A 26,975-nucleotide genomic window follows, 5' to 3' on the forward strand; every position below is an offset into this window, starting at 1 on the left:
GAAAATAGAGATCCCAGGGCAAGGGCCAGTTCCTAATTTCAGCCTATGGAGGTTAATGACAATGCCAGTCTCAGTACCCCTAAGAGGGATTCATGCTTAACAGGGAGGCCCAATAAGGGTGACATCATGGTAATATTTATTCATCTATTCATTTAATACTGGCTTTATGTCAATTTGATTAACTGAGCCATCTCAAAGAGTGAGAGTGTTCCAGAAAGAAGAAGGGCCAACAACAAAGGAAATTTCTTACTAGCTCAAAGAAAATAGAAAATGTATACTACTAAGAACGATATAAACCAGTTAGTATTTGAGATATAATTGCTAACCTCTGGCAGTGCCCTTTTCCATTCCTATTGCTACGTGGTACTCTATGGTAGTTTGAATTAGTGGCCCAAATTCCTTCTCCCTCCCTGCATCCACTGCCACTTTTCAGTATCTTTCAATCAGACATGAGGGTAGCAGAAACTTGAAAAGCACTTGTGAGATAAAGCTTCCTCTCTTCCAGGCCAAGAGAAGAGCCTGCTTAAATTGGTCCCAGACCAGCCAGCTGGTCACAGAAAGATGGCAGACATATGGCAGAACAAAGCTGGTCCCCGCTAATCTCTAAACATGTGAGACCAACCAGAACCGGCATAGTCATCCAGCCAAGTGCAGACCAGATCAGCCAACATGCAGACTTAGGAGAATAAATGACTGTTGTTCTAAGCTAAATTTGGGGACGATTTGTTATATACTATGTTCATGGCAATAACTAACATACATATACTTTCTTTGCCATAATTCTTTTACTTAAGAGAAATTATAATATGCTGAAAAATCTGAAATTTATTCAAATTAAAGTTTAAAACATTTCTGTTAAAGCTGAAAAAATGAGAGGATGTTAGGAAGGAGTAAGCTGCATAAAATTGTCTCCTCAAAGGAAAACTTACCTAGAATCGTGATATGTAAAATTGATAAAAGGCCAGCAATCTGCTTGAAGATGAGATGTCCTCCCCAGGCCTCTAAAGCACATTTTCCAAAATATGAGAGCTACATGAGAACAGTCATAAAAGTATAATTCTAGGTAAGAAATTCATTTTAGAATGTAATGCTCTAAGAATCATCCACCTTAGTTGGGCTATGCAGAATGAGGCTTAAGATGGTCTTTAGATATGAATCTCCTGGACATATAAGCAAGATTGCCAGGAGAGATATAGTCTGGTGTTTTCTGGATCTCAAGAGACCTTACATAGTGTATATAGTTATGGGTTATTAATTAAAACACAGTAGATGAGTCCATAGATGGTTATAAATTACAAATTCAGTTTTTGATTTAACTTATTTATAATTGATTAATAAGTGAACAAATACAATTTCTTATAATAAACATGTTTTATAATAACCTGTAACAAATCTCATTGTTAAAAGTTACAATTAACCATCTCTAGTGATTAATCAAACAAAAGAAAAATTGTAGATAAAACTTGGTACTTGCCCTTCCTTTAACTCTTTCCCTTTCTTTTCATCTTTCCCTTCCCTTCCCCCATAATTTAGTACATAAATTAGATGCTCTGGGTGACATTAAATGGAGCAGAGCAAGGTAGGCATCCATGCTGGAGGGGCATCCAGAGTGAGCTTCAGGGTCCCAAGCAGGATATTCTTGCAGGGAAGTGGACCAGCATGAGGTGCTGAGGACCAAGAAGGGTGAGAAAGCTGTGATTTCTCATAACAGCCTGACATGAGGAATCAGAGGCCAAGAAGAATGAGGAGGGCACCTATGCATAAGCATAGTATGGCATGCAGGGTCAGAGCCTGAGAATAGTGACAAGGGCATCCATACCTGGAGGAGTTTTGGTGTAGATTGTCAGGAGGTAACCTGGTGTGAGAGGCCAGAGTCGAGAACATTGATAAAGGTGTCCAGGTAGAGGGGCATGGCATAGGGAATCAGAACCGAGGTGGGGTGAGGAGGTCATTCCCATAAAGGGAAAAAGGACAGTTATTGTGAGGAGTCAGGATCCAAGGGATAAGGGGGTCACCCCTGAGGAGGGATGGCCTGCCCTGATGGGTAAGGCAGGGAAAGGAAGGTGTCTAGCATGATGTGGGGGTAGCCAGCTGAAGGATGTGATACCTAATTCAGTGTTCTTTATGATTACCTCCCAGAAGAGAAGCATCTGATAGGGAGGATCAGTTTCCAAAAAGAATAAGGAAGGTACTCATGCTTGGGACATTGGGAGTCAGCAAAAGCAAGATGAGGTCAGAATCTGTGGAGTGGGTAGACTAGCATGAGGTGTCCTGGCTCAAAATGGGTGAGGAGGGTGTTCAGTTCTGGAAGAGGTGGCCAGGGTAAGGAGGCAGAACCCACGAAGCAAGGTGAAGATAAGGGCAACCCAACATGAGAAGTCAGACCTAAGCAGGATGAGAAAGGTTTCCATGCAGAGGTGGAAAGAGTCAGATCTGAAGTAGGCTGAGGAAGGCGTCCACATATGGGGGTAGACCAGTATGATTATTCCAGTCGAGCAGGGTACAGAGAGTTTCAAATAGAGGGTAGTCTAGCACAGAGTTTCAGAACCCAAGTTGGGGTGAAGAGGACATCCTTGCAGGAAAAGGGGTGTCAGCAGAGATGGAAAACTGATTTAAGGAGAGGAGCTGATCAAACAAGTAGATATGTTAGAGATAATGATAGCCAGGTTTTCATTTTTTTGAAGAAAGAAGTTACAAATATCAGAAGGAAGAAGACAATAAACTCAGTGAGTTGGATTTGACTTAGAGATACTCATGTGAACTACAGACTTTTAATATATTGAATTAGTTATATAAATAAATATAAAAGTAAATGTGTGAATAAATGTATTATATTTACATACATATATCCCCAGCTCTGTCCTCTGAAAGGGCCTGGGAACAGTGACACCTCAATTGTAATGAACATACCTGGCACCCAGATCATGGCTTCTATATCCCATTCTCAAAACTAAGAGAAACATGGCCCCTTTGGAAAAATGATTGATTTCAGATCTGGGACAGAGAAAGTAAATGGTGAGGCTAACACATTTATTGTGCCAGAAGGCAAGAAAGCACTCCAGAATGATGGAAACATGTCAAAAGACACAAAAGTCTGCTTAAATAGATTTTCACTGGAAAAACTGAAGACAATTTGATCATCAAAATAAATAATGATAATAATGGATCATAACTGATTGGATACCATAGGCTATCATGAGCCCATAGAAAGATAAGTAAATAATTAGATAAACTGAAAGTTTGATGAGAAATGGGATATGTATATAGTTTTATAATACCTCCATACAAAACGCTTAAGTGAAAAAGTGGAAGAATAAGCTCTCAGTGGAGAAGTCTGGCAGACACTACCTTAATCAAGTGATTAAAATGACTCATTAGTAATGGAACAAACAAAATTATGTGCCACTGATAATAAGATACAGGAAAGGGAGCACAGCATTAGTTCTGTGGTATTCCTGCCAAAGATACACAACCTGGATCTAAGCATGAAGAACCACCAGTCAGATCTGAATTGAGAGTCATGCTACAAAATAACTGGCTTGTTCTCTTCAAAAATGCAGGGAGTTGAAAGTAAAGAGAAGATTAATGAACTATTCTAGACAGGAGGCTGAAAAACATGACAATCAAATGTAATGTGTGATTCTGAACTGGAGCAGCGTTTTGCTATACGTGACATTATTGGGCAATGGATCTGAGGGTTAGATGGTGATTTGTCAATGTTAATTTCCCTATTTTGCTGATCAGGTTCTGATTTTATAAGAGAATAATCATTTGTAGGAAATACTGGCATATTTGGAGGTGATGGGTATTGGATTAGCAATTTCCTTGCAGGTGGTTCAGGTTGGAAATCTTTATTTTTTGTTATAAATTGTAATTGTTTCAAAATAAGAAACATAAAAATAGAACTTTATGATTAAATATCATGGAGAATATCCTATTCCATATCAGTAAAAGTTAAATAGAGGAGTTATGAATACGATAACATGATTAAAGCTAAATAAGACCTTTGCACCATTAGCTTCTGGCAGGAGTCTCTCAGTGCCTTTTGTTCACGGTGCTCCCACACTCACTGCAATGGAAATAGTCTCCAACCTGCTCTTCTCTATATTGCTGAGAAAGATATTAACCAGCATAGCACTTTAAGTTCTTAAGTACTTATGTCAACAGATTATTTTTCCTCAAGTCTTCTCCCTAAAATGTGAACTGTGTGGTTTTTTTTTTTTTTTTTCCCATTTGATCCAAGGCTGAATCAAATTTCTCAAGGCTTTTAATTTTATTCCATGAGATGTGCCCATGAAAGGATCCATGGTAGGATAGTCTTGTGGCTAGGCTGTACCTTCAGGGGTGTTCTCTGAGATTAGCTACAGGGGCTGCTGATTTGGGAAAGTCAGTGTCACTCCTGTGTAAACAAGAGGGCTCAGCCTCAAATCTGAAACAGGAGGAAAAGACAGGAAGAGCCATACTGGCACCCTGGAGACTTGAGAAAGCAGCATGGTAATATGACACAAGGGTCAGGAGACCAGTTCTGAGCTCTGCTCTCCTATAGGGGAGGTTTCATCAGCTGCCCCTTTTGCATAGACCCCAGCATGAGATCCAGACTGGACTGGGCTGCTTAAAAGACCCAGATGGGGCTGATGTACCTCCTGAGTTAAAAATATGTCTTTCTTTGGGACACAAGGAATCACATAATTCATTCTAGTCCAATTTGGTACTAGCTTCCAGGAAACATGAAGTCAAACTTACGGCCAGCAAGCCCTCCAATTAGCTGACCAACCCTTCCTTTACAGAAGCAGAGAAGATCCAGAAGACAATGTCCCAGAATTCTCCCAAATTCCTGCTCTCTTTTCTGTGCCCAGTAGACTTCTTTGTATCCCCCTCCTTCTTTCCTGTCACATTCTCACATCTACTTAACTGTCCTATCATTTCCTGTATATATATATGAAAATATTTGTTCTTTAGTGGCCCCTGTTCTTCTACATTTAAATTTCTCACCTTTTGCTAAACAGATCAATTTTTCCCCATCTTTCCCTTACTTGCCTTTTCTATATTTTATGTAATATCACCGTGCTCTCTTTAAATTTTTTACCTTGGCTTTCATTTGTCTACACTCTACACTCCACTGGTTTCCCTCTTTCTCCTTAAGTCATCCCTTCTCAGCAACTTTTGCAGGCTCTTTACCCCATTCATCCATTAAGTATTACTCTTCCCAAAGTTTTTTCTCATCTCCTTTTCTTACTCCATCCATACTCTAGGCACACTCTTTTATCCCTAAAGTATCTACACATGTACTCAAGTGTCTGTGTGTGTGTGTGTGTGTGTGTTTTATACTTTTTTTTCTGAAGAAAATAGCTTTCTTTATATTCTCTAAGGGATTCATGAAAACACAAAGTTTATTCCAGCATATGTTAATGCTCTGAAATCTATATACTCAGATTGTATTTCTCCCTGAACTCCAGTTCATATATCCAGCAATATAAGCAGCACCGCCTGAACAAGTCATCCTTTTCCTCTCCAAGCCTCTCCCATTTTCTTTTATCTTCTGTTGATGGCACTGCCATCAACTCAGTTATCCCAGTAGTATATCTTAGAATCATCTTGGACCCTTTCCCATGTCCACTCATATCCAATCAAACTTCAGAGTCCAGCATTTCTCCATGCTTAAGATCCCTTCACTTGGCCTGCTTTTCTCAATCTCTTAGGCATCATTTCATGAAGCAGCCTCCTGTTGCCCCCAGCACCAGATTTGCCCCCTCTAAACCATTCACAGACTAAAACTAGAGTGACCTTTTTAAACCACTAATGTGCTCATTTTCTTCCCCGTGCTTAAAACTCTTCTTGTAGAATAAAGGTTAAACTTTTAAATATAATATATAAGGCACAAAATCATCTGGCCCCAACCAACACTCCTTCTGCCATACCTTCATCTGCCCAGTCAGCCCTGACATTTCACTCTATCCTCCAGTCATTCTGAGCTTTTTACAGACCCTGACAGGTGCCATTCTGTTATCAGACTCTGGGACTTGGCACATTTTATTACCCCAGGATCCCCTGGATCTCTACATTCATATCTGATGAAAAGCACAGTGCCTAGGTCTTTGATAGTCTATTGTGTTTTCATACTTTGTCAACATGGCTGAGCTGGAATTACTTTTCTCAGAGCTTCATCACTGTATGATTCCAGTTTAGAGGTGACCAAAAGAGAATTTGCCCAAGATTTGGAAGGCAAAAGTGGAGTGTCAGCCATTATGCTCCACAGGGGATTGTGGATGGCGGTAATGAGAGATGGATGCAGAGGTATGGATGGATCCCAGTTTGTCCCTGCTCTTCCCCATGGCATCTGTCCAGCTTTTCTTCGCAGTGTCCCTTTCTGCTGACCAACAACCCACGCTGTGAACTCAGAGACAGGAGCTATGAAGAAACAGCCTCTGTAGACACCACCCACTTTCCATGGTCCCACTGCGTTAGGAGGATGTGCTTCACATCCAGATATCTTTGCAGGCTTTGACTTGTCTATCCACATTAGTTCTCTGAACTTCAAACTCTCTTTTTCAGACCTTTACTCCCCCAGGCTTTTCAACATTTGCATAAGGATCAGTTCCTCTCGTTAATTTCTTATTCCCTGATACCCACAGCTCTGCTTCCCTGATTGGACTCCTCAGTTATTGTTGAATAGTTGGCTTGCATACATCCTTCAGTATGTCCTCTCTGGGAGAAGCCTCTCTTACCACAGAGTCATCATGGGCTCCATGAAGGGGAGAACACAGAGCCTCCTCATGGCTACTACTCATGGCTAGGCAGCCACTGTGCTCACACTGTGAGACACACAGCTGCACTTCCACCCCAAATAAGAAAAAATCTGGCTCTGATTCTTGGGGTGCTCTTCTCAGGGGTAGAATATCTGGGTGACCACACTGACTCCTTCTGTAACTGCCCTACAAGCAGCTGGCCATTCCCTGAAAGCTTCACTACACCACATGACTATAGGTTGGGGAAAGAAGAGACATAGGTAGTGGTGGGAACTCATTTTTGGTAGGAAACTACCCTGGGGAGATGGACTTCAGGTCCAGATGGGTGTTTAAAATGCTTCTAGGGATAATTGGCCAGGATCCAACATTCCCAGGATCAAGACAAGGCATCACCAGGAACTGAAGATGAGTTATTTCCCCAGGCCAAGAAGGCCTGCTCCAAGAGACAAGTCTAGATACAAGAGACAAGTCTGATACAGATACACTCTGCATGGGGCTGGGAAGGTATCAGTGAAGCCTTCCAGCTCTACCTACTCCTACCTCAGCTCTTTGTCCCTTTGATACCCTGATGCCTGCTCTGCCAAGGGACTAGAACACAAGTAACTCGATCCATCACTCCAGAGCATCTCTGCCTTGATTGTGAGCCCTTCATGGTAGCTTGCAAGATTGTGCCCACCATACCTCCACATTATTTGAAGGCACAGTTAGGAACTGTGAGCTCCTTGAGGAGTGGAGCTATGCCAGAAGCTCCCTTTTAATAGGCTGAGCAGAGATGCTTGCAGATAACAGTTGTGAATCCCCTCCTTTCATAACTATGTCTGCTGGGTGCTGACTTTGTCATCATGAGGTTGTCCTGCATGGCCCAGGTTTGTCCCACTTTATATTGCACCAGGTTGCATGATGCTGGTCAGGCACATTGCTAGCTCACATGCCCCATTTCCCCACATTATATTCCCCAGGCAAAATATAATGTGCTCCCTTAACAGAAGTCAGTCTGCTCAAGGGCCTGGCTTCAGACTAATTCTTCAAAGTCAACTTCTTAAAACAAACCCTGTGACCACATGTATCTCCCTGCCTGGTGATTCAAGGCTTCCAGGGTGCTGCCTTAATGAACCATGAATTCCTTAGGGCTACACTGGTGTGTGTCTACCTTCATCATCACTAGATTCCCAGTGTAGATCCATCACCTGACAAACAGCAGGTGCTGAAAAAACATGAACAATTGCATGTGGACGTAGATGGAGTATCTAGAGTCTCAGAAACTTGTCCACCTATGTCTGCCCCTCCCTGTGAGTATCTCCCTGCTCAGAGTCAACCAACCATCCCAGAGAACTGACCCAGTGGCACATGAAGTAACTTTATGTTCCTTTTCCCAGAGGAAGTCTCACTTATGAAATGATCTTTTCGCCAGGAAGGCTTTGCCTCCTGGGGATTTTCCTAGCTTGACTTGATGCTGACTGGCTGCCCCACTTCTTAGTATAATATTTTCAAAGATTATCATTCTCTAGGAGAAAGAACAGTGTTTCTCAATGGAAAACAGCCTGGCAGAGCCTTTGGTTTTCATCAGGCCTGTTCCAAGGTAAGGTCATTATAAACCGTCCCCTGTCTCATCTTTCCCATCTATAAATGGGCTAACTCTTATCTACCCCCAATCAATGCAGTGAGGCTATGAATACCATTTAATAGGTTGTGTAAGGGATTGCCCCTACCATGAGCTAGGATGGATGGCTCACACAAAACCCTGTGATTCCCCATTGCAGTATTTACCTTGCTATATTGCCTCTCTTGCCTTAACGACGGACTTCTCCCACCACTGGCAATGAGCCCCCAATAGCCCTCGAATCTCAAAATAAGCTCATACTTAATGTTTAGGGGCAGCGTGCTATGGTCAGATGCATCAAAAAGTATCAGTTTTGAAATCAGACTGATCTGAGCTGAAATTCTACGTCTGCCACTTGGGTGCTACCGGTCAGTTCTTTAGACAGTTTTCTCTTCTGTAAGATGGACTGCTATGTGTCCAGAAGGAGGATATGGGAGAGAAACCACATGTCATGAATTCCTGCCCTATGATATATTTTACTTTGTACTTTGGTAACTATTGTTATGTATTAATAAATAAATTCCAAGAAAATAATTCAAAAGAAAAGAAAATCCAAAGGCTATCATTACAAGCTTTTCAGTGAAAGAGTAAAATATTTTAAACTTATTTTAAACAAAAATAAGAGAATGGCTAATTATATTACTGACTCCTTTGGCCCAGAAGTTCTAAGAATAGTCTAAAAAAATACTCTCACAAGAAATGTCCATAGATAACATTTATTGCCAGATTTGTTGCAATAGAAAAACTTGGAGATGATACTCTAACATCCCATACAGCCATGTCTAAAAATGAGTATTTTGCAACGTGGAAGAATATTCATAGTATTCGTTGAGTGAGAAAAAACAAAAACAAATGAACAAAAAACAAATGGTGGGCCACTGTGTATAGTGTAAATGCATCTATGAAAAGAACAAAAGACAACATAAAACATTATGTTTTATGTACTATATAGATCATGCGGAAAAGTTAGGAAGGTTGCATACTAAACTGTAGAATTGGTGATGGGGTCATATTTAGCTTTATATATATTTGCATTCTTTGAATATTACAAAAATATGCATGGGTTTATACTTTTAAATGTATGATTAAAATGTGAAAAATGAAGTTTTTGGGGTATGTGGACAAGTGAAAACCAAAAAATTTTGCAAGTACGCAAACTCAAAGATTAAATGATATTATCATATATGAATGCCAAAAACCCTTCATCAAAGAGAATTGTTTGCAGTTGATGCAGATCCTCAACAAATGGCAGCCTCTTACACCATACATCAAGGGTAACCATACCTCAAGACATGACCCCCAGCTTCAAAGGTCCAATAATGAATCAGTAACATATTTTGAGCGCCTACCACAAGCCAGGAACTGTGCTAAGTACAGTTGAGCACCACTTCATTAATCGTCATGGCAGCCCTATAAAGCACATACTATGGTTATCTCTATTTTACAGATGACGAAACTGAGGCTCAGTTATGGCTAATAGCAATGGAACCAAGAATAAAACCCAGATTACTCCAGATTTTGAGCCCAAATTCTTAAGCACCAAGGTCTAATGTCTTCATGATTTGTTTTTTCAGTTCACTCATCCTTAGTCAGACTCATGAAGATTACCTCATGCTAACTAGACTAGTAAGAGATAAGTATATAAACCAAATGCCAGTGTAGCATTTATAATATTCATGCCCATCATTCAGAACACCTCCCTTCCTTATATTAGGTTTCCAGGGAAGCTGATACATATAAAATTAGTGACTAAGGGTTGGATAGTTGGGCATATTTCATCCCAGCTAAGGAAAAACATGATGAGGAGAAGGGGGCAGGAGTGCAGAGTGGCTAAGACCAGGCCCCTGGAGGCAGATGAGCCTGCCTTCATATCCTGCATCCTCTTTGGGCAAGTCATCCTCTTAAGTGACTGGCGTAGGAAACTCCCAGTGGCTGGTTTTCTTGTCAATAAGATAAAAAACAATTTTACGACATAGGGTTATTTTAGAGAATAAATTTTAAAATCTGTTAAACACTTCAGTATCTATTAGGGCCTAACATGCAGTTGGTGTCAGCAAATGTCATAATGAAGCCAATATAATTTGTATTGTAACATAATATTGTTTTCCCATCTGCTGCTGCTTCTCACTCTGTGGTGCTCCTTTGAGTGTCCACATCCTCATGTCTGTCAGTTAGAATCCCTCCATGTAGCTCATCAAAGAACTGATAAACTCTTTCTGCCCTACTCTCTTTGTGATACATCATACAGGCCACACCCTTCACTTATTTTTGATTTGATTCTAGCTATTTGTGAAAACCTGCCCATCTCCTGAATAAACCCCGGTCACCTTGATTGAATATAGGTATTTGCCAGGTCTCCATGAGTAATACACTCACAAACATTCAATAAGGGGGCTCCTATCTGAGAAAGCAAGCTTTCTTTTCACTGATTATTAACCAGACGTAACTTTGTAAATGTACCTTCCACTAGCATTTTTAGCTTTTGGGATGGACTAGATCTGACTGGAACAAGGATCCAAAATTTACCAATTCAAGGGTAGTTTCTTGTTTTTGTTTGTTTCTATCCCTTTCATCTTACAGAAAGGAAATCAGCCAGATGTTTTTTTCTCACCTGGCATGAATCTTACCCTCCTAGATGAGTGAGAGAGTGCTGTATTCAGCACGAAGCACTGCACTGTTTGATTTACAGACAGATAGATTCTTCCAAGCCCTTGTCTGATTTTTACCGTGGAATCCCTAGGTCAACATTATCCTGGTCTTTGTCTCCTTTGTAGATTCCAACCCACACAGCTAGATAGACAGAAATGGCTTAAAATTCCAGTCCTGTGTGAAAGTGTGTGCAGCGCCTAAAAAGAAACTTTAAGTTCTGCACAAAGGTAGCATATTATCTGCACAGAGTCACCATTACTTAGCAATCTGACAGCAGTGCTGACGAGTGACCCTCATTCAGTGAGCAAAGAACTCATTTGCTGTTTGTCAATAAAACTCTTAGGCCTCCCAGTGCCCAAAGGAGTCACCAAAGAAAAGAGGCTGACAGGCTCTTTGTGTGTAAGGCAAGGAGGGGAAGTTAGGAACAACGAGAGGGTAATGGGGTGTGGCCTGGCTGTACCATCATTAAAGAATAGAATGCAAAGCTAGAAGGTCTTTTTGGAGCATCTGGACGAATGGTTTTAGGTGTCAGGGAGAGGCCTGCCTGCATTGAAACTACAAGGGCACAGTTTAGAAAGACCATTTCCTGGCCCCCTTCCTCAGAAGATTTTGAATCAGTAAGACTGGCTAGGTCTCTGGAACTTGTATTTTTAACACGCTTCTCAGACTATTCTAATGTCCAACCAGGTTTGGAAAACACTGAGCTCATGTAAAGCCCTCATCTTACAGAGGAGACTGCAGCCTGCAGATATGGCGGTTATGACTTAGACAAAGTGACCCAGAGACTAAGTAGCAGGTTTTTTATTTTATTTTTTTTATTGGATTTTAGGTTTGGGGGTACATGTGAAGAACATGCAAGATTGTTGCATAGGTACACACATGGCAGTGTGATTTGCTGCCTTCCTCCCCATCACTTATATCTGGCATTTCTCCCCATGCTCTCTCTCCCCAACTCCCCACTCCCTGCTGTCCCTCCCGTATTTCCCCTCGACAGACCCCAGTGTGTGATGCTCCTCTCCCTGTGTCCATGTGTTCTCATTGTTCAGCACCCACCTATGAGTGAGAACATATGATGTTTGATTTTCTGTTCCTGTGTCAGTTTGCTGAGAATGATGGTTTCCAGGTTCATCCATGTCCCTACAAAGGACATGAACTCATCATTTTTTATGGCTGCATAGTATTCCGTGGTGTATATGTGCCACATTTTCCCTGTCCAGTCTATCATCAGTGGGCATTTGGGTTGGTTCCAGGTCTTTGCTGTTGTAAACAGTGCTGCAATGAACATTTGTGTGCATGTGTCCTTATAGTAGAATGATTTATAATCCTTTAGATATATACCTAGTAATGGGATTGCTGGGTCAAATGGAATTTCTATTTCGAGGTCCTTGAGGAATCGCCACACTGTCTTCCACAATGGTTGAGCTAATTTACACTCCCAACAATGTAAAAGTGTTCCTATTTCTCCACATCCTCTCCAGCATCTGTTGTCTCCAGATTTTTTAATGATTGCCATTCTAACTGGCGTGAAATTATATCTCAGTGTAGTTTTGATTTGCATTTCTCTAATGACCACTGATGAGCATTTTTTCATATGTTTGTTGGCCTCATGTATGTCTTCTTTTGTGAAGTGTCTGTTCATATCCTTTGCCCACTTTTGAATGGGCTTGTTTTTTTTCTTGTAAATATGTTTTAGTTCTTTGTAGATTCTGGATATCAGCCCTTTGTCAGATGGGTAGATCGCAAAATTTTTTTCTAATTCTGTTGGTTGCCAATTCACTCTAATGACTGTTTCTTTAGCTGTGCAGAAGCTATGGAGTTTGATTAGGTCCCATTTGTCTATTTTGGCTTTTGTTGCCAATGTTTTTGGTGTTTTGGTCATGAGGTCCTTGCCTATGCCTATATCCTGAATGGTTTTGCCTAGATTTTCTTCTAGGGTTTTTATGGTGTTGGGTCTTATGTTTTAAGTCTTTAATCCATCTGGAGTTAATTTTAGTGTAAGGTGTCAGGAAGGGGTCCAGTTTCTGCTTTCTGCACATGGCTAGCCAGTTTTCCCAACACCATTTATTAAATAGGGAATCCTTTCCCCATTGCTTGTTTTTTGTCAGGTTTGTCAAAGATCAGATGTGTGGTGTTGCCTCTGAGGCCTCTGTTCTGTTCCATTGGTCTATATCTCTGTTTTGGTACCAGTACCATACTGTTTTGATTACTGTAGCCTTGTAGTATAGTTTGAAGTCCACTAGTGTGATGCCTCCAGCTTTGTTCTTTTTGCTTAGAATTGACTTGGCTATGCAGACTCTCTTTTGGTCCTAGGTAGCAGTTTTATATCCAAAATGTTACCCATAGTCAAGACATTAGCATAAATATTCCCCCACATCTCCAGAAAAGAATGTTCATCTGATAAAAATTGGGAAAAGGCTGGATGCGGTGGCTCACGCCTGTAATTCCAGCACTTTGGGAGGCCGAGGCGGGTGGATCACAAGGAGATCAAGGCCGTCCTGGCCAACGTGGTGAAACCTTGTCTCTACTAAAACTACAAAAAGTTAGCCGGGCATGGTGGCAGGCACCTGTAGTCCCAGCTACTCAGGAGGCTGAGGCAGGAGAATCGCACAAACCCAGGAGGTTGAGGTTTCAGTGAGCCAGGATCGCACCATTGCACTCTAGCCTGGTCAACAGAGCAAGACTCTGTCTCAAAAAAAAAAAAAAAAAAAAAGAGAAAAGATGGTTCAGAAAAGCCAGCCACCAGAGACCCAGGCTCACGCCACACATCGGGGCTCACCAGCAAAAGAGACAGTAGAGGGAAATCAATTCTGTCAATTTACTGGTGCACAAATTACTCCTGCCAGTTTCTTTAAATGTCTCCCCGTACTGAACTACAGACTGTTTCTATTTGCTCTTCAAACACCTTTAGCTTATGTTTGGTACAAATGGGGGAAAGCCTTTTTACGTTGCCATGGTACCACCACAATAAGCTGTTTTGAAGTGTTAGATATTCTGAAATGACAGACTGTGTTTCAAGAAATGAGAATTCTGACAGGGTCAGTAGAAACTGCCTACCTTCTATGTATCATGAATTGTCATGAATCAGTGGTGTCACTATACCAGGAATTTACTCTTGAGACCAAAGAGCATATGTTTTGACAATCTACTCCAGGCCCGGGTGTTCAGTGAATGTGAGGACAGCTTTGTCTCTCAGCCATACACGTAGCTAACTGGCCCCAGATGCTGATGCTCTCGGATCTGAGTCATGGAGAAAGTGCTAGTTCAGTGCGAAATAACTGTCAATGCCCTTCCCTTTGTTTTCTTTTTACGGAGATGCACCTCCTCCACCACTGAAATTGAAGACTAACTCAAGCCTCCCATTCCCAGGATGAGATGGACAAATAGTACTTAAGCTATGACGTTTGTGTTCCAAGCACAACCTTGAGGTAGCCATGTTTTGTCCATGGGCTTGCCCTATAATTGTGAGATGTATACGTATGTCTTCCTCTCTGTATTGTAAACTCCTCAAGGACAAAGGTCATGATTTATTCATCTCTACATCTACCACTGTGTCTGACACATGTTAAGCACTAGTTCATGTTTGTTAGGTGTTCCAAGATCAAATTTAACAAATAAAGAGCAGGGTGTGTGTGTATGTGCACGCGCGTGTGTGTGTGTGTGTCACATGTATTCTGGATGATGTGAGCCTGGCTTAGTGAGATGATAGTGAGACTGGAAAGGTAGAGAAATATGAAAGCAATTTTAGAGGCATCTCCAAAAGTAATTGTTGGCAAACTTTTGTTGACCTCATAAACCCCCAAGAGTTCATTTAAATAAATTTCAGGTCCCCGTATCTAAAGTTTCTGATTCAACTGGGCTGCAGAAAGACCCAGGAGTCTTTTTAATGCAAGTCCCCAGGGCATTCTGAGATACACTAAAGCATCTAGTAGTAGACGATAATCAAAGGATGAAGGATGCCTAAACATTAGTAGTCCTACCTTAAAGCAATTTTATAGCATTTATTAGGAGTTAAACACTACACGTATTAAACAGTTAGGCATAAAGAGAAAGACGCTAGAAAGGAATACACAATAAGATGCAAAACAATCTGAACCAATGCCAAAATCTGAGAGTCAAACAATAAATGTAATTGTAGTTCTCAGATACCGTAAGGGAAGATTCCATGGGGAGGTGAGACCTCAAATGGAAAAGGGCCTTTATAGGTGAGTGGAACTTTCTTGGCAGAGACAGTGGGGGCATCTCAGAGCAATAAGTTCTTGAACTCTACCATGTTTTGAAATCCTAGTAGCTTATGTGCAATATTATATAACCTGATGAGAACCAGACCAGGGATGATAGTCTTATATTCCTGCTACTACCTGGGGAGTTGGGATACAGCTAGAGCTGCTGTACAGTCATATAGGCACACACATCCTGTTTTCTGCACACTCACCGTTTTCAGTCTGCTCCCAGGCTGCCATACTCCACATCAACCAAAGTTTTATGTAGACATTGATGTAAGTGTAGATATATAGACATACATTGATATAGATATAAAATAGATGTAGATATTAAGCATCAAATACAAATAGAAGCAGCCTCCATGTGCTCTTTCTACTTTCCTGATTCTGACCTTTAAGGCATTCATTCAGGGACTAACAAGGGAGTTCTTTTAAAATTATCGTCAGATGAAGGGAAGTAAGAGCCTGAGAAGAACAGGGAAAGACTGATACGGCTTTATAAACAAAGTATCTGACATCAAGCCATTAAACAATCATTTGTATATAGAAAAATTGAAGGAAGTAAGGTAAGAATCTGCTGTGTCAGTAAAAGCTCAAAGGGCCAGATAAGGATAGAGAGAGAGAGAAAAACAAAATAATAATAATAACAAAACACAAAGAAGGGATTAGGAAAACAATAAAAGCTTCTTTTTGTATACTTGTGCAGACTAAAAGGAAAGAACAGGTAGATAGAATCTCATTGACAAATGGAAGGTGTATTAAATAAACAATTAAAACAAAATGATCCACACACTGAGCTTCACTCACAGAGAAAAAGAAAGACAAGAAGCTGTGGACAATTAGGAACTACTGCAATATGATCAGAAAGCCGCTGGGAGCAGCCATCAGAAAGGGGGTGGAGCTCAGGCAGCTGGTATGCAGGCAAATTAGCAGGGCGCGATTTTCAGAGAGCTCAGGGAATTGGTAATGAACCTGGACCTGCCACAGCTGACATGTCAGAGGGAACAGCACAGTGGGATCCCAGGGGGTTGCAAAGAGCACAAGCACAGCTCCAAATTTCTCAAGAGGCCCGGGAAATTAGTGGCCAGTGCCAAGAAATAATAGCATCCAACTATGTCTATATAAGAGTGCACGGTCCATGGTGACATGTGACACTACCTGTAAGTTAATGTTAACTAAAGCAAGGCTGAACTGTTTAAGTAAATATATACGCAAATAAATAGACAGGACAAAGCATACCAGCCACATAATTGGCATGCTTTTATAATTGGACTACAGTGATGACAAATCACAAGTCTTTTATCAGGATGCACCAGGCCTAAGTTCTATTTCCTGTTATTACTGCCAGAGTTACTGAAAACAATTACCTTTAATTTATCACTTACCACATGCCAAGTAATAGTGCTAAGTACTCTGTGTGTGATAATCTCATTCAACTTCATAACCCTTATGATGTAAGTGTATTCTCATTTTTGGACTCAAAGTGATTAGGCAAATTTCCTAAACTCACATTGCTAATAAATGGCAGAGGAAAGACAACCCACATCTGTCTGCCACTGAGCAAGCCTCAGTCTTACCAGCAGCTCACAGTGAAACCCTGACTGGGTCCCTTCACCCCCCATTGCTTAGTTATTTTCATATGTGATATGCAGTGAGGTGGGGTGTCACTCCGTGTTCTGTAATAGTATATGGGTAGTATCTATGGTAGAAAAAACAAAAGCTTAGAATTTGAACAGAGTTGGGTTTAGATTCTGCTAGTGCCATGATGCGGGTAACCTATCCCAAACTCAGCTTCCTCATTTAGAAAGAAGAAAAATCACACCTATCTCAGAGGGCAATTGTAGAGTTCAAGGAGATATTATATTTCAATAGGTGCCTAGTAGCTTTAATATTCTATGATTTTGTTCTAGTTGTAAACTGATCTGACTATAATCACCAAAAGAAGAAATAGTCTTCTTTTGAAAACCAAAAGAAGAAATGGTAATTCATAAAAGAAAACCTTTTAAAAATTAAGTTAAATTTTATAAAAAATTATTAATTTCTAAATATGTTATAGGCTATGATATACTCAAATAATAAATTATTTTAAAGGGGGTATTCAGCCTTTGAGCTTTCATAATTTAGAGAGAAATCTTACAAAAGTTTTATTCCCCTAAGTAACTCAAAATTGAATTCTGAATCCAGTAGCAGATTCCAGAGCCTCTAAGGATAATGAGAAAATTATCTTCTAAAGAGAACCTGTTTTCAATGAAGTAAAATATTATGTGTTACCCAATCACTTTCAGTAAAGGGGTTCCATTCATGTAATAGAAATATTTGGGGACATTTATACCATTTTGTCCTAAGACAATGAACGTTTATCTTTTAGACTAAATGAGCATTTATCTTTGTAACTTCTTCCCCATGCCAATTTTAACTGCTTTTTTGGTCATCATTTACTTCAAGAAAGCTGACAAAATCGAATTTAAGTAGTTTCTTGATATCCTTTATTGTACTTGATGTGGTCAAAATTAGTCTTCTCCTTCATCAGTTATTGTGGAATTCTTGCAGACAAACAAACAGGAAGTGCCAGATGGCTGAATTGGACCAAAAATTGAAGTGCTTTCTCCCACCAAAAATGCAGAAATGCAGGAAATTTAATAGTAAACAAGACTGACATCTTCTGCTTCCTAATGATAAAGTAGGAATGAGAGAATAATGATTTTGATTAATATGTACTGAACACTTACATTGTAGACATTTTTCTAAGATTTAGAATTAATCTTGCTTAAATCCATCATCACACTTGATGCTCTAAACAATCCTATGGAGTGAGTGGTGACTGTCACCCTCATTTTACAGCTGAGGAAACTGAGGCATAGACAGGTAACTAACTTAGCAAAGCCTCACAGTCCATCAGTGACAGAGGGGTGTTTTAACCCAGACAATCCTGCTCTGGAGCCCACACATTCAATCACAGATGCCATGGGTATCCATTGTAAAGGTCCCTTTCAATATTTTAATTACCATTTTATAATGTAGCATTTTTATTAACAGTAATAATGTGTATGTTTGAGTAGCCTATTTATGCTCATAAAACATTTGATATAAGTCTATTTCCCTGGGCCCTTATGATATAAGCAGGTACAAACATCATCAATTTAGTTAGGGAAATAGACTGCAAGAGATGTAATGACTGGAGGATTTAAACATAGGACTTCTGACTCCAAGTCCAGTGCACCTTGCTCTGTACAAAGTTTTCCTGAGAAAAATCAAACCCTGCAATCTGCTGGTGGGTCTGTAGCCACCAAAAACTAACAGTTAACAGCATTTCTTCAACAGCAAGACTCATTGAACATTTACTTTCTGCCAAGGACTATGTAAAGCATTCTGTTAATCTCATGTAAGCCTCTGTCTTAGCCCTCGTGAGTTCATTTAACACTTGTATTTTTAAAGTGATGGATTTGAAGCTCAGATAGATTAAGCAACTCCTCTCAGGCTGCATAGGTCCTAATTGACCTGACAACAACCTAAACCAAGCTGGGCTTGGCATTTGAACACACATCTATTCAATTGCAAAATTTTCATATTCTTTAACACTAAAAGATAAACCTGATGAGGGCAGATATGGTGGTGTCCTTCCAGAACCTGTAGAACTGCTGGCCACAGTCAGTTTCCAACTAGCACACTGTATTAGCTATCTACTAATGTGTGATATCGCCACAAACTTGGAAGCTAAAACAACACTCATTTATTTTCTCATAGTTTCTGTGGGTCAGGAATCCAGATACTGACCAGCTGGGTCTCTGCAAGCCTGCAATTAAGATTTCCACCAGGGCTATGATCTCATCTGAAAGCTTGATTAGGAAAAATACCCATTTCCACATCTACTTGGTTGTTGGCAGGATTCAGATCTTTACAAGAAATCAGAATGAAGGTCTCAGTTTCTCACTGATGATTGGCTTGCGACTACCCTCAGTTCCCAGATTGTTTTTAGCTAAAGCCATCCTCAGGTTCTTGACACATGGGCATTCACTACATCACTTCTTGCCTCCACAAATACATCTAGGGTCTTCTAGCATGACAGTTGACAGCTTTATGACACATAATCCTGGAAATCACATCCCATCACCTTTGCCATATTCTGTTGATAGAAAGCAAGTCATAGGCCCTGTCACCCTGAAAAAGAGGGATACTACAGACATTAGTATTAGATGGCAAGGATGCTTAGGGATGATTCCAGAGTTTGATTATGGCCAATCCCTCTGAAGTCCAATTCATGCCAGAAGTCTGGCATGAAGAACAGACTTCTGGTTCGCAGAGACGGTGGCCTCTTCTCTTAAGAAATCTTGAGATATAAGACAAGAAAGCAAATTTTTGCCTCTTTAATGAAATAGGATACATCTGTAATCATGAACCTCAATATAAAAAGAAAAGTTCACAAATAATAGAAAAATCTCATAGGGGTGCATGAAGAGCCAAGAAAAGATGCGCATGGCTATAGAAATTAGGCAAAGCTAGCAAACAGGAGTTCTCAAAACATGAGCATACCCAAGGTACAAAACCACAGCTTGCCAGTAGAGATTTTCCATTAACCCTTTTTGGTATGAAGCCTTGAAAGGTTAGGAAGGTGGAGCTGAACGAAGAATCACAAACAAACCATGGTTTGCAAGAAGCAGTCTGTCAGGATGACAGGAAGAAAGTAAGAGACTGTATTGGGAATATTCTGCTGTGCCAATCTAGTTTGGGTGGGAGGAATGAAGATGGGAGAACACACACTTATACAATCCCATTATAAGGAAGATTCCTGCTGGCCTGGCACAGGGCTCTGGCACTTCCCAGACACAAGTCTTCTGCACACAGCTTACCTATAAACAATTCACCTAATTCAAACATGATTATTAACTTAAAGGAATAAATATAAGACTGATAAAAACATTATAAGAAGAAAGAGTAAAAGCAACAGGAAAAGCAAAACAACTTAAAAACACATGCATATTGCAACAGGGCAGATGAAAACTTTAACAACCACATCACAATTTAAAAATAACAATAATGGACTGGGCGCAGTGGCTCACACTGTAATCTCAACACTTTGGGAGGCCAAGGTGGGTGGATCATCTGAGGTCAGGGGTTTGAGACCAGCCTGGCCAGCTGGTCTAGACTGACAAAGTGAAGAATTTTTTGCCAGCTAGACAAAAAGATTGGGTTAACTAAAGAGAGAAAAAATACAAAACTGGCTAAACAGTGAGCAAGCTAAATGATAATTGGCCTAAGCAATGAATAAAACCAAACCAAAACAAAAACAGTTAAGTGATAATCACTTCCAAAGTCCTTGAGGATAAGATGTGACCAGTAATAAGGCAATAGGAAAATCTTGTATGAGCATGTTAGAAGTCAGAGAATACTCATGAGTCCTTCTTGAAGAAAGCATGAGCACATTAGGACAAACTTTATCCAATTAAGAAATTAAAGGAGACTAGGGTGGAGAAGAATACTGTTGTCCAGGCTGGAGTGCAGTGGTGTGATTACCGCTCACTGCCGCCTAGACGTTGTAGGTTCAAGTGACCCTTCCACTTCAGTCTCCCAAGTAGCTGGGACTACAGGTGTGCACCACCATGCCCAGCTAACTTTTGTATTTTTGTAGAGACAAGGTTTTGCCATGTTGCCCAGGCTGGTCTCAAACACCCGGTCTCAAGGAATTCATCCGCCTCAGTCTTCCAAAGCGCTGGAATTATAGGTGTGAGCCATAATATACCGCGCCTGGGCTGTATACATAGCTTTTTGATAAAAAGTCTAAACTGTACTTTAAAAAACAGATGTGGGTTTAATAATCTGAAATATTTTCATTTTCAGATTAAACTTCGCTTGATTGCACTATAATTGATATGTATACTTAAACCTATATGTTCAATGTTATACTCTGACATGGCACATCTTGTTTAACTTCGTTTCTGTGATCCAACAAGCTCTCATTATATAATAAACTAGTTTAAATTGTAAAAAATAAAAAAAATGTTTTAAAAAAAGAAATTAAGAGAGACTCCAGCAAAAGGAAAGTAACGAGCATTGAATACGCAACTTTAAGACAGTCTAAACCAGCTACGGATATTATAGTTACAGAACACAAGGAAGTGTTATGAACCTTTACAATGTAGATAAGAAATAACTAACAAAGTTTGGGAGGGTAAATGAGAAGGAATGGTGGCAAATAATGTAAGTATTTATTTCCTTATAAAAATATACTATTCAAAGCTGTTAAACAAGGGCCGGGCGAGGTGGCTCAAGCCTGTAATCCCAGCACTTTGGGAGGCCGAGGCGGGTGGATCACGAGGTCAAGAGATCGAGACCATCCTGGTCAACATGGTGAAACCCCGTCTCTACTAAAAATACAAATAATTAGCTGGGCATGGTGGCGCGTGCCTGTAATCCCAGCTGCTGGGGAGGCTGAGGCAGGAGAATTGCCTGAACCCAGGAGGCGGAGGTTGAGGTGAGCCGAGATCGCGCCATTGCGCTCCAGTCTGGGTAACAAGAGCAAAACTCCATCTCAAAAAAAAAAAAAAAAGAAAAAAAAAAAGCTGTTAAACTAAACCATAGATCTATAAATATATTAGAAAAATAGGAAGTTAAACACTTAAGAAAAATTACATACCAAATGGAAATTGAATGATATAGAAGAGAAGAATAAGGAGAGACAAAAGAATCATGCTGATGTTCTTGGCTTACTGAGGATAATCAAAAGACTATCTGTAGAAATAGAAGATTGATTTAGTATATAAAATTATGGACATGAAAATGATTGCTGAAACAAAATATTTACAACTCTAAAAATATACATATACTATATATATATAATGTTTTTATATAACATAACACATATTGTTGTTACGGTTAATTTTTATCTGACAACTTAGCTGGGCCACGGCACCCAGATATTTGGCCAAACATTATTCTGGAGATTGCTGTTAAGGGTTTTTTGGATGAGACTGACGTTTAAATTGGTGGACTTTATCCATAATGAGTGTGGGCCTTATCTAATCAGATGAAGGCCTTAACAGAGAAAAAGTCTGACCTCTTCTAGACAAGAAGAAATTCTGCCAGTAGATTGCCTTTGGACTCAACTGTAACTCTTCCCTGGGTCTCCAACCTACAAGCCTACCCTCCACAATCACATGAGCCAATTCTTTAAATTAAATCTTTGTCTCTATATTATATGTATATACATCCTATTGGTTGTTTCTCTGGGGAACTCTGACCAATATCTATTATCTATCTATCTATCTATCTATCTATCAAATGTTAAACTCAAATATAATACATAATTCTAAAACATTACTCCATGAAAACTGAGACTATAATTTTTCAACATCCCAAGAAACTCAAGAAATATTTACAAATGTTGACCATTTATTAGGCCCAAAGAAAGTCTCAACATGTTACAAAATGTGAACAGTATAGTCAACATTCTCTAATTACAATGTGATAAAACTAGAAATCTGTTAGCAAATTAGAAAAAAGTCTTTTTCTCATGTAACTCTTAGTTCAAAGAGGGAAAGTGAAAGCATATTTTACCAACAAAATACAATGATCAAAGCGTTATCAAAATCTGTGTGAAGTGTTCAGGAGAAAATGTATAATTATATTAATAAAAAGAAAAAATTATGCTTGTATAATATTTTAATAACAAATAAGAAAATATACTTAAATAAACTTACATTAATAAATATGAAAGAATAAAAATAAAGCGACTCAAGAAGGTAAAGAAAGAACTGTAAAACTAAAAAGCCTAAGAAAGAAAACATTATAAATGAAAGCAGAAATTAATAATTCGGGACAGCATAATCATAAAACTAAAGAGAAAATCATGTTGGTTTTCTTGAGAAAATACAATATACAAGCCATCAACTAAAATTTAAAAGATAGAATGATGTAGAAAAAGCTTTCCTAAGGGGGAAAAAAAGCAAAAAGAAATGTTTAGAAGATTGATAAATTTCACGTATATTTTTTTAAATATTGGGGGAAATATCACTTAAAAAGTAAGAAGCAATGACAAACTGGTTAAAATATAAAAGTCCAATTAAAATCACAGAAGACCAATATCTACAGAGCTCCTACAATCAACAAAAAGTCAATACCCGGTTTTTAAAAAGAACAAAGAATGTAAACAGAAAGTGAATTACAAGTGTCTCTTCAAAATAAAATAATGTTTGACCTCATTTGTAAAAAAATAAAAATTAAAACTATGTTATCTCTTTTAAAATCAGTTAGACAATATAAGATCAAAATATTTGGACACAGGTTGGCAACAATGTAGAGAAACAGGCATTCCCCTCACATAGTTGGTGGTAATGTAAATTGGTAAAATCTCTATTAAAAACAACTTAGTGATATCTATCAAAATTATAAAGGCATAGATCCTTTGACTCAGCAATTTCTACTTTTGGTACTTTATTCTACATATATGGCTGCACACATGTGAATGATGTACACCTTATTCATTAAAGAATTGTTTGTAAAAACAATCCTTTGGAAGCTATGTAAGGAGCTATCAATGTTGGAGCGGGTGGAAGGAAGATCAAATCCATGTCATCTTACAGATTCACACAGACAGATCCAAACAAATTTCTGATCATCATTCTCCCATTTTTGACACCTGGACTGAAACCAAATACTTTCAAAAAAGTTTTCAAATTGAAAAAAGTTTCAACTTTTTTGAAAGTATTATGATATAGTCTTATAATTGAATACTACTGTATATGACCATTAAAAAAGGAATCAGATGGCTCAATATGAATTGATACGAACTAATTTCCAAGACACAATGCATATATTGTTAAATGAAAAAGACCCCAGTGTGAGTTAGTTCAGAATTCCAACATTTGGTGTTTTAAGCAGTAAGAAACATATATACATGCTTTTGCACATGCATAGCACATGACTGTCACGATACACAAGAATCTTATAATAGCAATTGTCTTTGGAGAAAGAAACCAGTGGCAAGTGCAAGAATGAGAGCGAGTCCTACTGTTTACCATCAGCCATTTTGAACATTGTTACCTTTGTACCATGCTTGTATATTATTCACTCAAAAATAAATGAGTAAATATTGAAAAAAGGGAAAATTATCTGAGAGCTGACTGTGGGATTTGAGTTCTAAGCATTTAGTTCTAAGGATCTGAGGTTGGCTCAGAACTGTTTACCCACCATACCCCTCCCCAACTGCCACAATTCAAGATCCATTTCTCTGATTCTTAAGGATTCAAAAATCATTTCTGTACAGGCTTGAGATGTGCCAATTGGTCAGCTGTGTGGGTCTTTAACTTAAGCCCATTCTGTTCTGAGTGTAATACAATGTCATTGACTAATAACACCAAGGATCTACAGATAATGAGGAGACGTGACCTAGAAAAGCAGGAAGGTATGAGGAAGAATGGGAAGTCTGAGGGCCTGTGGCCAGCCAATTACCAACTTGGTAATTGAGAGACTGCTTAGCAAGATGCCCCACCCTTAAATAGAAGGATGCCTACCCCATTTCTTATCCCTCGCCCTGCACTAAGCCAGCCTGAAATAGATAGAAGGAAGCACAGCTACATATGAGGGAAATCGCAGTGTCCTTTCTCAAGAGCAGTAAACATCATTTATTTGGGTTTTGTTGCTTCTAAGATCTATTGTCTTCTGAAATCTAATTTGCTATGTGCCCTAAGCTTATTTGGGGCTCCATGGAACAGAAATTAGTGCAAGGTAGCAGAGTCTCCATGCAGGCCTGAACAAGAGGAGCTCAGTCCATCTTAATAACCTCACTAATGATCAGAAAGAGAGGGCTGACAGCATATAAAAACAGACAGCCTGGTTGGAACAGGTGGGAACATTTCTGAGAATGTCCTCTGCTTTTTTTTTTTTACATTATTAGCACCCAGAGTATTTTTGCTTTGTGAGAGAATTTAATCTTCAGGACTGTTTTTTTTTTAGAGCTGCCATCAACTCCAATAAAGAGAGTACGATTATTGCAGGGCAAAGAGGCTTGCAGGCTCAAGGAGGCAGCAATTCAAGGGTGTGCAAAGGAATGCTGTGTGGTCAACCTCCTTAGCCTCCACTGGGTGCTCATCTCTGGATTAGAACAACTAGATCAACTAGGAATAGGTTTTACTACTGAAGTTACTTTTCGTCTGTCTGCTTTTCAGACCTAGGAGAAGGTGTACTCCTGAATTTGTATTATGGAAAATATAAAAATAAGTTTATTCTTCCATTCATTGAATAAAATGCCAAGTACATATTGAACACGGATGAGTGAAAGAGAGGCAGCCTGTGACACCGAACAAATGTAGGGCCCATCCCTGCCCACTTGGAGTTTACAGTCCAGGTGGTAAGATGTATATAGCATGCATGAGAAGAACCAGGGAAGGCATGAGTTTGCACTTGATTTTTAATTGACTTCACTGCCTTTTTTCCATGGCTGACAGTTTTTACTTACATTCAGGCTCTGCCAGGAAGAGTCTGTAGGAGAAGTTCAGTGGATCAACTGGCCTGTACCAAGTATAGCACCCTCCTCCACCAGGCTGCAACATAGTTTTCAAAAGCAGGACTGTCTGGGAAGGGTTGGGGGCTTTAGCTGGACCCAGAAGCTAAAGAGAGAGGCCTAGGTAGGGCACTTGAGGCAAGAAAGCCGTATGAACTAAACCTTGGAGGCTAGGATGGACTTGACCTGAGAATAAAGTTTCAGAAGGCCTCAGGGGGCCATTTGTAAAGGAGAAGGCTTTTATCAGCCTTCTCAGTGAGGAGACAGCAGGAGAACCACAGTCAAGACCCATGCCTCCTCTCTCTGGAATGCTTATTTCCATTCTGAATTCAGAATGTCCCAGTGATTTGCAGCTACTGGTAAACATCTGAGACCCAAGACCCTAATAGTCAGGTGAGCAGAATTAGAATTTGCTGCAGCACTTCTAGTTCCATGTCATTGACAAATTACCCAATTTTTCTGGCCTATGAAATGAGAATTTTAATATCTACCCTGCAGAGTTTTTGTGATGGTCAAATTTGAATATATGAAAAGGGTATGACACATAATAGGAACCCAAAAATGGTAGTCATTGTTATTGGGAAAGGTTAAATGTGCTCCTTGAAAAAAATATAGGGAAGAGAAACAGGGCTTTCTGTACAATATCTGGCACTGCTCTCAAAAGGAAAGAAGATTGATATCTACTGTGTGTTGGGGTCCTGGACCTTCTGGGCCACTTAGGTAATAAATATTCAAACACTGGATTACAAGATAGGCTCTACTTGCCAGTTTTGGTATTTATTTTCATACCATTTTATTATTGTCATAGGGCCATTAGTTAATTATATGATTCAATGTCTTTTAAGGTTTGTAATATATAAATTTTAAAATTTATATCAATGAAAATGGAGGGAGAAAACCCCAGGGCAGAGGACATGTCTTGATTTGTGTTTTGTAGAACAGTTCAGTCATAACTCTGGTCTCTCTATAACATCTAAATCAGGGTTTCCAGGGGTCACCACTACCAGCAAGTTGCCAGTTTCCAATAGCCTTGGAATGAGGCTGCTGGGCCAAGAGCCCTCATATGGAGCCAGGAGAGAAACCCTTCTGAAATCCACAGGTGCATTATGCTGCTTATAAATAGCAGGTGTCTCCAACCCAGAGGCTGATGGCCTAAGAAGCTGGCTTTGGGCTGGCTTCACCAAGGACAAAATAAGTATAACCTTTTAGTTTCTGTGTCCCTAAGGGTTTAAAAGGACTTGCAAACAAATCTGGCTGCTCAGGGC

General features: G+C 39.6%; 1 long non-coding RNA gene across 1 annotated transcript; it reads right to left on the minus strand.

The window, feature by feature from the left end:
• Positions 1-915: 915 nt before the first annotated feature.
• On the minus strand, positions 916-25,772 carry LOC116560217. Its single transcript, XR_004272855.1, has 3 exons — positions 25,666-25,772; positions 21,847-21,941; positions 916-1,029 (listed from the first exon to the last, which is right to left on the minus strand). It is a non-coding gene; the product is annotated as an uncharacterized LOC116560217 (long non-coding RNA).
• Positions 25,773-26,975: the final 1,203 nt, after the last annotated feature.

Source organism: Sapajus apella, unplaced genomic scaffold (genome assembly GCF_009761245.1).
Source record: "Sapajus apella isolate SASKATOON/1434 unplaced genomic scaffold, GSC_monkey_1.0 scaffold25, whole genome shotgun sequence".
NCBI classification, from domain to species: domain Eukaryota; kingdom Metazoa; phylum Chordata; class Mammalia; order Primates; family Cebidae; genus Sapajus; species Sapajus apella.